We start from the raw sequence: 11,645 nt of genomic DNA, 5'->3' as shown, positions 1-11,645 counted from the left end.
ATGGTTGCTCGAGCCTGATTTGGACTTCTCCGACTTAGATCGGTGAACTTTCAAAGCCTTTCTCACTACTAGGGTTCTTTTGAAACCCTAACCCTTCGAGGTTTTTCTGATTCCTTTAGATCCTTTGTGTATCTATGCGTTCCCTAAGCTTTTAAACGATTTTCCTGACTTTTTTTCAAAAATTACTTTCAAAACCTGTCACGACCCTAGTTCACTAACCGTGAACATGTCATGACGGCACCTTGTCCCCATGACCAGGTAAGCCTAACATTTGCGGAAGTATATTAATTGCGGAAACATAGAGAAAATCAAATCATATATCTAAAAGAAACTGTACTGAATGCCGCTTGGCAAGTACAACTCAATATCACAAGTCCAAAACAATTTCCCAAAACCCGGAAACTCACGGGCAACACAGGCTACAGAAGTGTATAGTAAAGGTTCCAAACTCCAGAATTTCTAACAACTGAAAGAAGGAAAAAACTAAGTACTAAAGATAGAATAAGAGGGAGACTCGTCGGTCTGCGGACGCAGAAGATCTACCTCGAAGTCTCCGTAGTCCTCCTGCCTCACTGATAGGGCGCCTGAGTAGAGGTACCTGGATGATCTGCACATGAAAAACATGTGCAGGAAGGGCATGAGTACACCACGGCGGTACTCAGTAAGTGCCAAGCCTAACCTCGGTCGTGTAGTGACGAGGAAGGTCTGGGCCATACTGAGACAAAATATAGTAATAACAATAATAAACAGGAAGATAATCTGACAGAAATAATAAATACAGCAGTGTAATAAGAGAGGTTAAACAAGGCAATAGCAAATACACTAGAACGGAACAACCACATAATAAGTACAGCTCAACACCAATGGTAAATGAGGATCTCCCAGGATACCGTCCTGTAGTCCTTTTCTCAACTGTCCAGTGGATCTCCCGGGATACCGTCCCGTAGTCCATCATAAGTGTATATCCGAAGGATCTTCCGGGATACCGTCGCGTAGTCCAACTATCAATGTGCAGGGGGATCTATCGGGAATCTAACCCGCAGTCCCAAAGTAAAAGTGCAGGGGGGGATCTACCGGGAATCGAACCCGTAGTCCCAAAGTAAACAAACAAGGGGAGGGGGGAGGGGAGCTACCGGAATCCCACATCCGTAGTCCCAATGTAAGTGCGCAGTCACAACCAGAAAGTACACGGAAACGAAGTACAAAAGACAAGCAACAGGTAGTATTGGCCTAGCATGCTTCACGTAGTACAGTTAAGGCAACTTAAGCAATTAGGCAAGTTAAATCAACTAATCATGCTTTCCTAATCTAGCACAGGTTATAATTGCAAGTAGAATAAAGCAAAATTAAAGGAACTAAATCTCAATATCTTAAGAAAACCGGGTTTCCAACAATTAGCTCAAGTACACGCCCGTCACCTCGCGTACAAGGCACTCAAATCAACAAATAACAAATCCTAAGGGGAAAGGTCCCCCACACAAGGTTAGACAAGCCACTTACCTCGAACCGGCTCAATATCAATAGAAACCACGCCTTTGCCACGAGTATCCGACTCCAAATGGCCCAAATCTATTCAATTCAATTACATATCGTAAATAATATTGCAAACAACTGATTCCACTATTAAATTTAAGGCTATGGCAGGTAAAATGACCAAAAATGCCCCTCCAGCCATCGTCTCGGAATTGAATAATTTTTACGTTTTCAGAACCCTCGTACTCTCACGAGTCTAACCATATAAAAGTCTCCCAAATCAGAGGTCAAATGCCCCCTCAAAACCCCATAGTTAGGTCTAAGAAGTTTACCCACTTCCCATTCAAAAACACGAAATTAAAGGGTGAATTTGCGATTAGATTAATGGGTTTTAGTCATAGGAGAGTACAGAATCGTTACCCGGTGATTGCCCTTGAAAAACCCTTGAAATTGCTCCCAAATCCGAGCTCCCAAGCTTGTGTTTTGATAAAAATGGCTAACCCTCGGTTTTGAATTGTTTATAACTGCCCAGGTATTTGTTCAATGCGATCGCAGGAATTGGGCTGCGATCGCGAAGAGTAAAGTTAAAGGGCTCCTGAAAATGGTCTATGCGGACGCATCCCAAGCCATGCGATCGTAGAGGAGAAGGAAACAGAGCTATGCGATCGCGAACTGGGCCACGCGATCGCGAAGAGGTAATAGCAATGAGGCACCAGCTCCTAAGTTCTACTATGCGAACGCGTGAGTGCATTTGCGAACGCGAAGAAGGGGGAAACTGGCTTCCGCGATCGCGAACCATATACTGCGATCGCGTAGAACAAAAATATCACCCTCCGAATTTACACTATGCGATCGCGGAAGAAATGATGTGATCGCAAAGAAGGGAAATGGTCTGCAACAGCTGAAGCAAAATCTGCAACTTTAAACAACACAAAAATGCCCCGTTGAGCATCCGAAACACACCCGAGGCCCCCGGGACCTCAACCAAACCTACGGACATATCCCATAACATCATTCAAACTTGTACCAATCCTTAAACCACCCTAAACAACGCCGGAAGCACGAATTAATCAAAGATTCAAGCCTAAGAACTTCAAATTCCATCAAAACACACTTTCGATCAAAAACCTAACCAAACCTCGTCCGATTGACCTGAAATTTTGCACACACATCCCAAATGACATGACGGAGCTACAGCAACTTCCAGAATTTCATTCCGACCCTCGGATCAAAAATACACTATCGGACCGGAAACTTCAAAAATTCCAACTTCGGCATTTCAAGCCTAAATAAGCTACGGCCTTCCAAAAAACATTCCGAATATGCTCCCAACCCCGAAATCACCTAACGGAGCTAACGGAACCATCGGATTTCCATTCCGAGGTCGTCTTCACACTGTTCCGATTACGGACCATTTTTCAACACTTAAGTTCTCATTTAGGGACTAAGTGTCCCAAACTCTCAAAAACTCAACATCGAACGTCCCAGCAAACCAAAATAGAAGAAATGAACTTAGGGGAAGCAGTTAATGGGGGATCGGGGCGTAAATTCCAAAAACGACCGGCCAGGTCGTTACAAAACCATTTCTTTTCCGATCTAGGGTTTTCTAAAAATATGTAAATGTTCTCTGACTTTCTTTTTCCTTTTGTGTGTATTTGCCTTACAGTGTTCTTGTATTTTCTTCTACTGTGCTCTTGTATTTTCTTCTACTGTGTTCATGTATACTTCTTCTACTGTATTGTGTTCTCGTATGCCTTTTTGTATATTTCTTCTACTGTATTTTCCATTATTATGTTCTTAAAGTGTTTCTTATCAAGTTCCATCTGCTGAGCTCTGTTTAAGTGTCTTCTAAAAACTGCTTAGCATGCTTCTTCTACTGTTCTTATCAGTTTTTCCATTATGTTTCCTATCAGTTTCTTCTACTCTATTTTCTTTGAATTCTTCTACTATGTTCTGCATGTTACTTGCTATCATTGTTTTCTCATGAGTTGCTGCTGCTGAAAGAAACATGCAAGAGGTTTCAGTTCTTCTCTGAGACCTCTGTGCCTGTTTTGATCACTTGCCTTCTCATCTCTGTACTCGATTAATGGTGGAAACCCTAGAATTTGGGGGTTCTTCCAAGTTTGGCCATGTGATTTGCTTGAACTAGGGTTTTATTTCAAAACCCCTAACTCTTTCAGACCAACTTCGAGTCTCCGAACTGAGTTTGGACATCCTTATTTTCATATGATTCTGACTTTTTGCTAATCTCTTCTACACTGGATTTTTCTACTAATTTTTACAATGACACTACAATCTTCTTTCATGTTTAACATGTTCGTATGCTCCTTACAAATGATGAACTTCCCTCTAAAGTGGCTTTCAAATTTGTGATTAGTTCATACTTCCCTCTGAATATGGTCTAATTGATTTCTTTCCATTGTTTGCTGATTTTCTCTGTGACTCGACCTAAGTTAAAACCCTTCTCAGCTTTTGCGACTTGGTTCATTCATGGGTCAGTAATTACAAGATCCCTGATTCTTTGATTTACTGGTTGTCAATTGATTTTCATACCTTATTTGTACAACCGTGTACTTCAAAACCCTGTCCTTAAATAACCTTTTATGTATTCGCCCCTAATTGCATGCTGTGCACAAAGTGCTTATTCAAATTCTTTCCTTAAATTGTTTCTACCCGTTTGAATCCGAATCCCTTAATTAAGGGAAGTCTTGTGTAATTGATGCTTAATTGATACTCAGTTCCTTAACTATTTTCTTACCTTATTTCTGCCTGGTTTTCAATACTATAAATGCACGACTCTTTAACACACAGCACACAATTCAGAATCCTTCTGAACTCATACTCACACACAATAATATTCTCTTCTTGTCTGCACTGTGGCCCGTTCACAAGACCTACTGCTTTTTCTTTGTTTGTTTCTCTGAAACTGGTATGTCCGGATTTAATTTTTAGCACTGCCCGGAGTTCATATGAGACTCTTAGGGAACTTTGACACACCCCAAATGGAGAAAGGCTTTGAAATATGATCTCTTGGAGTTGGTTTACTTCATACTTCAGATAGGAAGTCTGAATTAGGCTCTCCTTGGTTTTTTTTTTTTTAGTTTCTGATGTATTTTCTTTACTTTACTTCTTTTTCTGGGCTGTAATAACTTTGTAATAAAACTCTCGGCGATGGCTAGTGAAAAGGGAGGGGTAACCATGTATGCGAAGGGGTAGATAACTTGCCTATAGGAGTTTCTGAATTTCTGCACCCTCATGTAGATATCCTGCCTATAGGAGTTTCTGAATTTCTGCATTCTCATGTAGATAACTTGCCTATAGGAGTCTCTGAATTTCTACATTCTCATATAGATAACTTGCCTATAGGAGTTTCTGAATTTCTGCACTCTCATATAGATAACTTGCCTATAGGTGTATTTCTGAATTTCTGCATGCACATAGAAAATATGCCTATAGGTCTTTCTGAATCTTGCATACACATTCTTCATCAGGCAATCATTTTTATAGGTCTTAATCAATCAGTTACAAGTAGATATCATGTTCATAGGCTTTAAATGAAATTCAGCACCTAGATATCATGCTTATAGGTTTTCTGCATTTTACCATGTCTGTTAAAAGGGGTTTAAAATCAACACGCATAGAAAGTATGTATATAGGAGTCATTAATCAAGTCGGAATCGCTTCACTCGCTTATAAGTCTAAAACCAGTGATAATGACGACCATCAGTTGCAGAACTTATGATCTCTTGCTAAAACTTGCTTTCTTTAATAACTGACGACTTTCTTAAATCAGTATGTATTCAGTTTATTTCATCGTTTCTGAAATCAGTAGATATCATGCCTATAGGGTCCTCGTCCAACACCTAGGCAAGCCTAAGGGCTAAAATTATAAACTGAATTAGATTTTATTAGCTACAACCAGCAGGCAGGCCTGATTCGGGTTTCTTATCTGAACTATGTAACAAATCAGTCTGCCTCAACCTTTAAGTTTTAATTAGACCTTAAGCAGTATGTGTAAGTCATGCTAAATTATGTGCTTTCTTTGGTTTAAAGGAGGTCTATCTGAGCCCTTCACTTGTTTATGTGCTTTACCCCAACTTGTTATACGTGTTTTTGTATGTCGCCTTAGAGTTTTGCCTTTGAAACTATAAACAAGCCTAATATCCCTTCCCTTTAGGATTAGTAGTCCTAATTGCCTCCGGGACTGATAGGATTGGGGCGGGTAATAGCATGCAATAAGTAAACGAGACCATTCCGCGCTTTAATACCTTAACGGGGTAGGAAAGGGTAGATATGGATATGATGACCACGCGATAACATCACGTGTAGCCCCTTACTGAGGAGTGATTATCGGATGTTATATGGGGTGATCCATATTATTTATAAACCTAGGACCCCCCTTCCCTTTGTTTCTTTGATTATTTGCTTTTTTTTTTTATTTTTTAACTATTTCTCTAAGGAATAATCAGTATCCCCTTTCGCTCTTTCTAACTTTACTTATTTGTAACCGTTATGTGAAAATCCCCTCTTACTTGAAGTTTTATTTGCCTATGTGTTATTTGTACTTAAGTCACAACAATAGTTTGGCCGGGAATCACACTAGTGGATCCTGAGGGGTGCCTAACACCTTTCCCTTAGGATAATTTCAAGCCCTTACCCAATCTCTGGTTATTCAAATCAAACCCTCCTTAGTGTCCTAATGCACTTAAATCATTAGGTGGCGACTCTTCGATTCAAATCCAACTCCCAGAAAGGAACGAGTTGTCTTCCCGAATGTCATAAACCCGATTTTGCGAGAAAAAGGGGGCGCGACAGCATGGCGACTCTGCTGGGGATTTTCTTTTAGGCTTTTACCATTTCAAACTATTACTATGACTTCAAATTTCTTATGTGCCTTTATCTGTTTAATCCCTTTAAGCATTTAATTCCCTCTTCTACTACAGAACTGACTTGTCTTTTGTTTCTTTCCCTTATTTCTTTTACTGCTTTCCTTTATTGCATTCCTTTATTACTGTTTTAAATTATTGTAACTATTACTTTATGAACGTGTAAATACGTGACAACTTGTTTTAATTATTGCATAAGCATGTCTTCAACATCATATTCCACTCGTGCCAAACAAAATACCATAGCAACGCTTATAATGAGTGGTTGCGCTCTTCCGATATTATCACCCTCTAAATCCGGCAAAGGCATATTTGCGGTAAAACCAGTCGATCAACGGTGTAGTCGACGGTTCCGCGTCTTTCCCTCTTGAGTTGTCCGCTCAAGGGTACCAGTCTAATACCCCATAGAAAACCCTACTCTGTTTAAGTCCACTGGGTTTTCCTAAAACGTAAACGGACACTACCACATTTTGTGTATTTATTTGGAGAACTAAATGCTTCTATGCCAATTATTGATATTTAATAGTCGAGTCTGGTGGGGGTAAGGGCCTAACCTTTTGTCTTGCAGAAACATGAGGCACGAAGTCCCCAGATTCGGCATGGTTACCAATATCCACCCGATACTGCTAAGCTAGTGGAAAGATCTTCATTCCAGTGACCAGACTCTTGTCCGAAAATATCTAGAGAATTTACCCTCCCTTCTGGAAATCCAACCCAACAACAAGATCATTGAAGCTGCTACTCTCTTTTGGGATTGTGAGAGGTCCGTCTTCCGCTTCGGGGAGATTGAAATGACACATTTGCTAGAAGAAATAGGAGGGTTAGCCGGCCTAGTATGGGAGACTCCAGGTTTATTGATGCCTGAGAACCGCAAAGGTAGGGGTTTCCTCAAAATGATGGGTCTAAAGAAGAATCCAGAACTGACATGCCTCAAAGAATCCTATATCCCTTTCGACTATTTGTACGAGAGGTACGGTCACAGCAAATCCTACCATACCCACCCTGATGAGTTTGCCATTACCTCATTGGGTCATATCCATCGAAGGGTCTTTGTATTTATGTTCTGTTTTCTGGGGATGATTGTGTTTCCAATGAAGAAAGCAAGAATCCACACCCGACTAGCCATGGTCACTAAAACTTTAATGGAAGGAATTGGAGGGCAACCATTCAGCATTGTGCCCATGATCGTCGAAGAAATATACCGAGCCCTAGAGAAATGTCAACGGGGAGCTAGTCACTTCGAGGGTTGCAATTTGCTACTTCAGCTGTGGCTCATGGAGCATCTACAAAAAGGTGAATATCGACAAGAGATCCAACAAAGGGACTGGGACGATCATATCGCTTTCCATCACCCAAGCGAATGAATTATATCCCCGATATGTTTGCTCAGCCAGAGGATGCCAAAGGATAGTTCAAGCTATTTGATAATCTGACCGAGGAGCAAGTACAATGGATGTTCGAATGGTTTCCAACTGAAGAATTCATCGCCCGATCCCGAGACGCTCCTTTTCTGATATTAATCGGTCTGAGAGGAATGTACCCTTACGTCCCTCTCCAAGGTATGAGGCAAGCTGGTAGGAAGCAGGTTGTACCCAGGGTCGACAAGATGAGTGATTTCCAGGCTGACTTCCAGGATGACGATAGTCCATACAAGTGCCAAGCTCAGCATTTGTGGCACTGCAAGATCGTCATGGGAAGGGATACCATCGAACCAGATCGATACCACGCCGGTTGTACTCCTTACTATTCCGGTTGGTTGGAGGATAATCATGATGGTCTGGGTGAACCTGGGTTCGTTCGAGGTCACAGGATCATAGATGAAAAGGCCGAGGCACAAGTTAAATACAACCAACTGCGCAAGAGGATTCGGGAATGTGAAAGCGAGCACCGTGAAATACAAGAAGCCAACCAAAGGCTGATTGAAGAGTAGAAAGACATGGCTGTCAGTGCCAACAAGCGACTGGAATACTTGGAGCGGGGTTTAGTTGAGCTGGAAAGGAAATTTCTTAAAAGGATCGAGGATTGCCAGAATGCTGAAGGAAACGAGGGCGGGCACCTAGCCAGAGCCTACCTGTTGCTGGGACTTCGCGAGCTGGTGAAGCTATTCGATGGAGACAAAGATGCCGAGTCTGGGGAAGGTCCTTCTGGGACCAAATAGATAGGAGTTTCCATTTCTGCTTTATAAAATGTAATAAGGCCTATGGCCACTAGTGACATTTTTATTTCCTGTTATTTAGTGTCGTTTTGGGATTCGTCTACTTTTATCAATAAAATGAGGCATTTAGCATTCTAAGTTCTCCAAATCACCTTGTCGCTAGGCCTACCTCGGGCACAAGGAGGTTCCCCAAATTAGGACACGCTTTATTTTTCCGCACTATGTGTTTAAATATTGCAACATTTTTTTATAATCCTCACTGACTTGTTACCCCTTTTTGTTTTTACTTTTGTTTATTCCCCTCCCCAAAGGTTAGTTCGTGAACTCTGGCAACATCATCATATTTTACGAATCCAGGGGCCCTCCACCTACTCCTCCTCTCAGTCCTGTCAAGCGCAAGAACAAAGGGAAAATGGAAGATTTGAACAACGCCAGAAAAGAGAACTCAACTGAACGGGTAGAGGTTACCCATGGTCACGGTACTCTGGTCCCCAAGGAAAATGCATCCCAACTAGAACAAAAACTGTTGAAGTTTCAGGAAGAACTTGATCAAGTCCGGAATCTGGCAAATCTGTCATTTTCCCTCACTACTCCAGAGGTTACTTTCCCAAATACTCAGAATCCTGTACCTCCACAAAATATCCCAAAGCAACAAAACCACCCCAATCCTCACCACCACTGCAATACCTGCCACACCTCAAATAACACCCCACTGCTCATCCCAGAACTCCAGAACTCCACAAATGACCACTGCCGACATAATACCCCCATCTACGTGGAGACCGTGCCGCACTCCACCCAGCCTATTTCAAGCACACCCGAGTCCGATGATAAGGACTTGCTCATCAGAAACCTGGCTGAAGAGCTTAAGAAGCTGACTAGCCGAATTCAGGGCGTCGAAGGAAGTAAAGGGATTGAAGGGTTGAACTACGAAGATCTTTGCATACAACCCGATGTCGAACTGCCCGAGGGGTACAAACCTCCTAAGTTTGAGATGTTTGATGGTACGGGGGATCCGAGAGTTCATTTGAGAACATACTGCGAAAAGCTGGTCGGAGTAGGGAGAGACGAGAAAAACCGCATGAAGCTTTTCATGAGGAGCTTGAAGGGAGATGCCTTATCTTGGTACATTAGCCAAGATCCGAAGAAGTGGTCAAACTGGGTAAGCATGGTGTCTGATTTTATGGACAGATTCAGGTTCGACACAGAGAATGCACCAGATGTGTTCTATTTTCAAAATTTGAAGAAGAAACCCACAGAAACATTCCGTGAGTATGCTACTCGATGGAGGTTAGAAGCTGCTAAGGTTAGGCCTGCTTTGGAAGAAGAGCAAATGAACAAATTCTTCGTTCGGGCCCAAGACCCACAGTATTATGAGAGGCTGATGATGATCAAAGGCCACAAATTTTCTGACATTATCAAGCTGGGAGAAAGAATCGAAGAAGGCATCAAAAGCGNCTAGTATGGAGACTCCAGGTTTATTGATGCCTGAGAACCGCAAAGGTAGGGGTTTACTCAAAATGATGGGTCTAAAGAAGAATCCAGAACTGACATGCCTCAAAGAATCCTATATCCCTTTTGACTATTTGTACGAGAGGTACGATCACAGCAAATCCTACCTTACCTACCCTGATGAGTTTGCCATTACCTCATTGGGTCATATCCATCGAAGGGTCTTTGTATTCATGTTCTATTTTCTGGGGATGATTGTGTTTCCAATCAAGAAAGTAAGAATCCACACCCGACTAGCCATGGTCACTAATAATTTAATGGAAGGAATTGGAGGGCAACCATTCAGCATTGTGCCCATGATCGTCGCAGAAGTATACCGAGCCCTAGAGAAATGTCAACGGGGAGCTAGTCACTTCGAGGGTTGCAATTTGCTACTTCAGCTGTGGCTCATGGAGCATCTAAAAAAGGGTGAATACCGACAAGAGATCCAACAAAGGGACTGGGATGATCATATCGCTTTCCATCACCCAAAGCGAATGAATTATATCCCTGATATGTTTGCTCAGCCAGAGGATGCCAAAGGATGGTTCAAGCTATTTGATAATCTGACCGAGGAACAAGTACAATGGATGTTCGAATGGTTTCCAACTGAAGAATTCATCGCCCGATCCCGAGATGCACCTTTTCTGATATTAATCGGTCTGAGAGGAACGTACCCTTACGTCCCTCTCCGAGTTATGAGGCAAGCTGGTAGGAAGCAGGTTGTACCCAGGGTCGACAAGATGAGTCATTTCCAGGCTGACTTCCAGGCTGACGATAGTCCCTACAAGTGCCAAGCTCAGCATATGTGGCACTGCAAGATCGTCATGGGAAGGGATACCATCGAACCAGATCGATACCACACCGGTTGTACTCCTTACTATCTGGTTGGTTGGAGGATAATCATGATGATCTGGGTGAACCTGGGTTCGTTCGAGGTCACAGGATCATAGATGAAAAGGCCGAGGCACAGGTTAAATACAACCAACTGCGCAAGAGGATTCGGGAATGTGAAAGTGAGCACCGTGAAATACAAGAAGCCAACCAAAGACCGATTGAAGAGTGGAAGGATATGGCTGTCAGCGCCAACAAACGATTGGTCTATTTGGAGCGAGGTATAGTAGAGTTGGAAAAGAAGTTCCTGAAAAGGGTCGAAGACTGCCGGACTGCAGAAGGAAATGAAGGCGGACATCTGGCCAGAGCTTACTTGCTATTAGGACTGCGCGAGCTAGGGAAGCTGTTCGATGGAGCCAATGATGCCGAGTCTGGGGAAGGTCCCTCTGGGACCAAATAGATAGGAATTTCCATTTCCGCTTTATAAAATGTAATAAGGCCAATGGCCATTAGTGTTTTTTATTTTCTTGTTATTTAGTGTCGTTTTGGGATTCGTCTACCTTTTATCAATAAACTGAGGCATTTATCATTCTAAGTTCTCCAAATCAACTTGTCGCTAGGCCTACCTCGGGCACAACGAGGTTCCCCAAAGTTAGGACACCCTTTATATTTCAGCACTACGTGTTTAAATATTGCAACATTTTTTCCAATGATCCTCACTGACTTGTTACCTTTGTTTTTATTTTATTTTTTTATTTATTCCCCTCCCCAAAGCTTAGTTCGTGAACTCTAGCAACATCATCACA

Source organism: Nicotiana attenuata, chromosome 7 (genome assembly GCF_001879085.1).
Source record: "Nicotiana attenuata strain UT chromosome 7, NIATTr2, whole genome shotgun sequence".
Classification (NCBI taxonomy): domain Eukaryota; kingdom Viridiplantae; phylum Streptophyta; class Magnoliopsida; order Solanales; family Solanaceae; genus Nicotiana; species Nicotiana attenuata.
The sequence above is the reverse complement of the archived record's forward strand: the minus strand, read 5'-3'. Positions refer to the sequence as shown.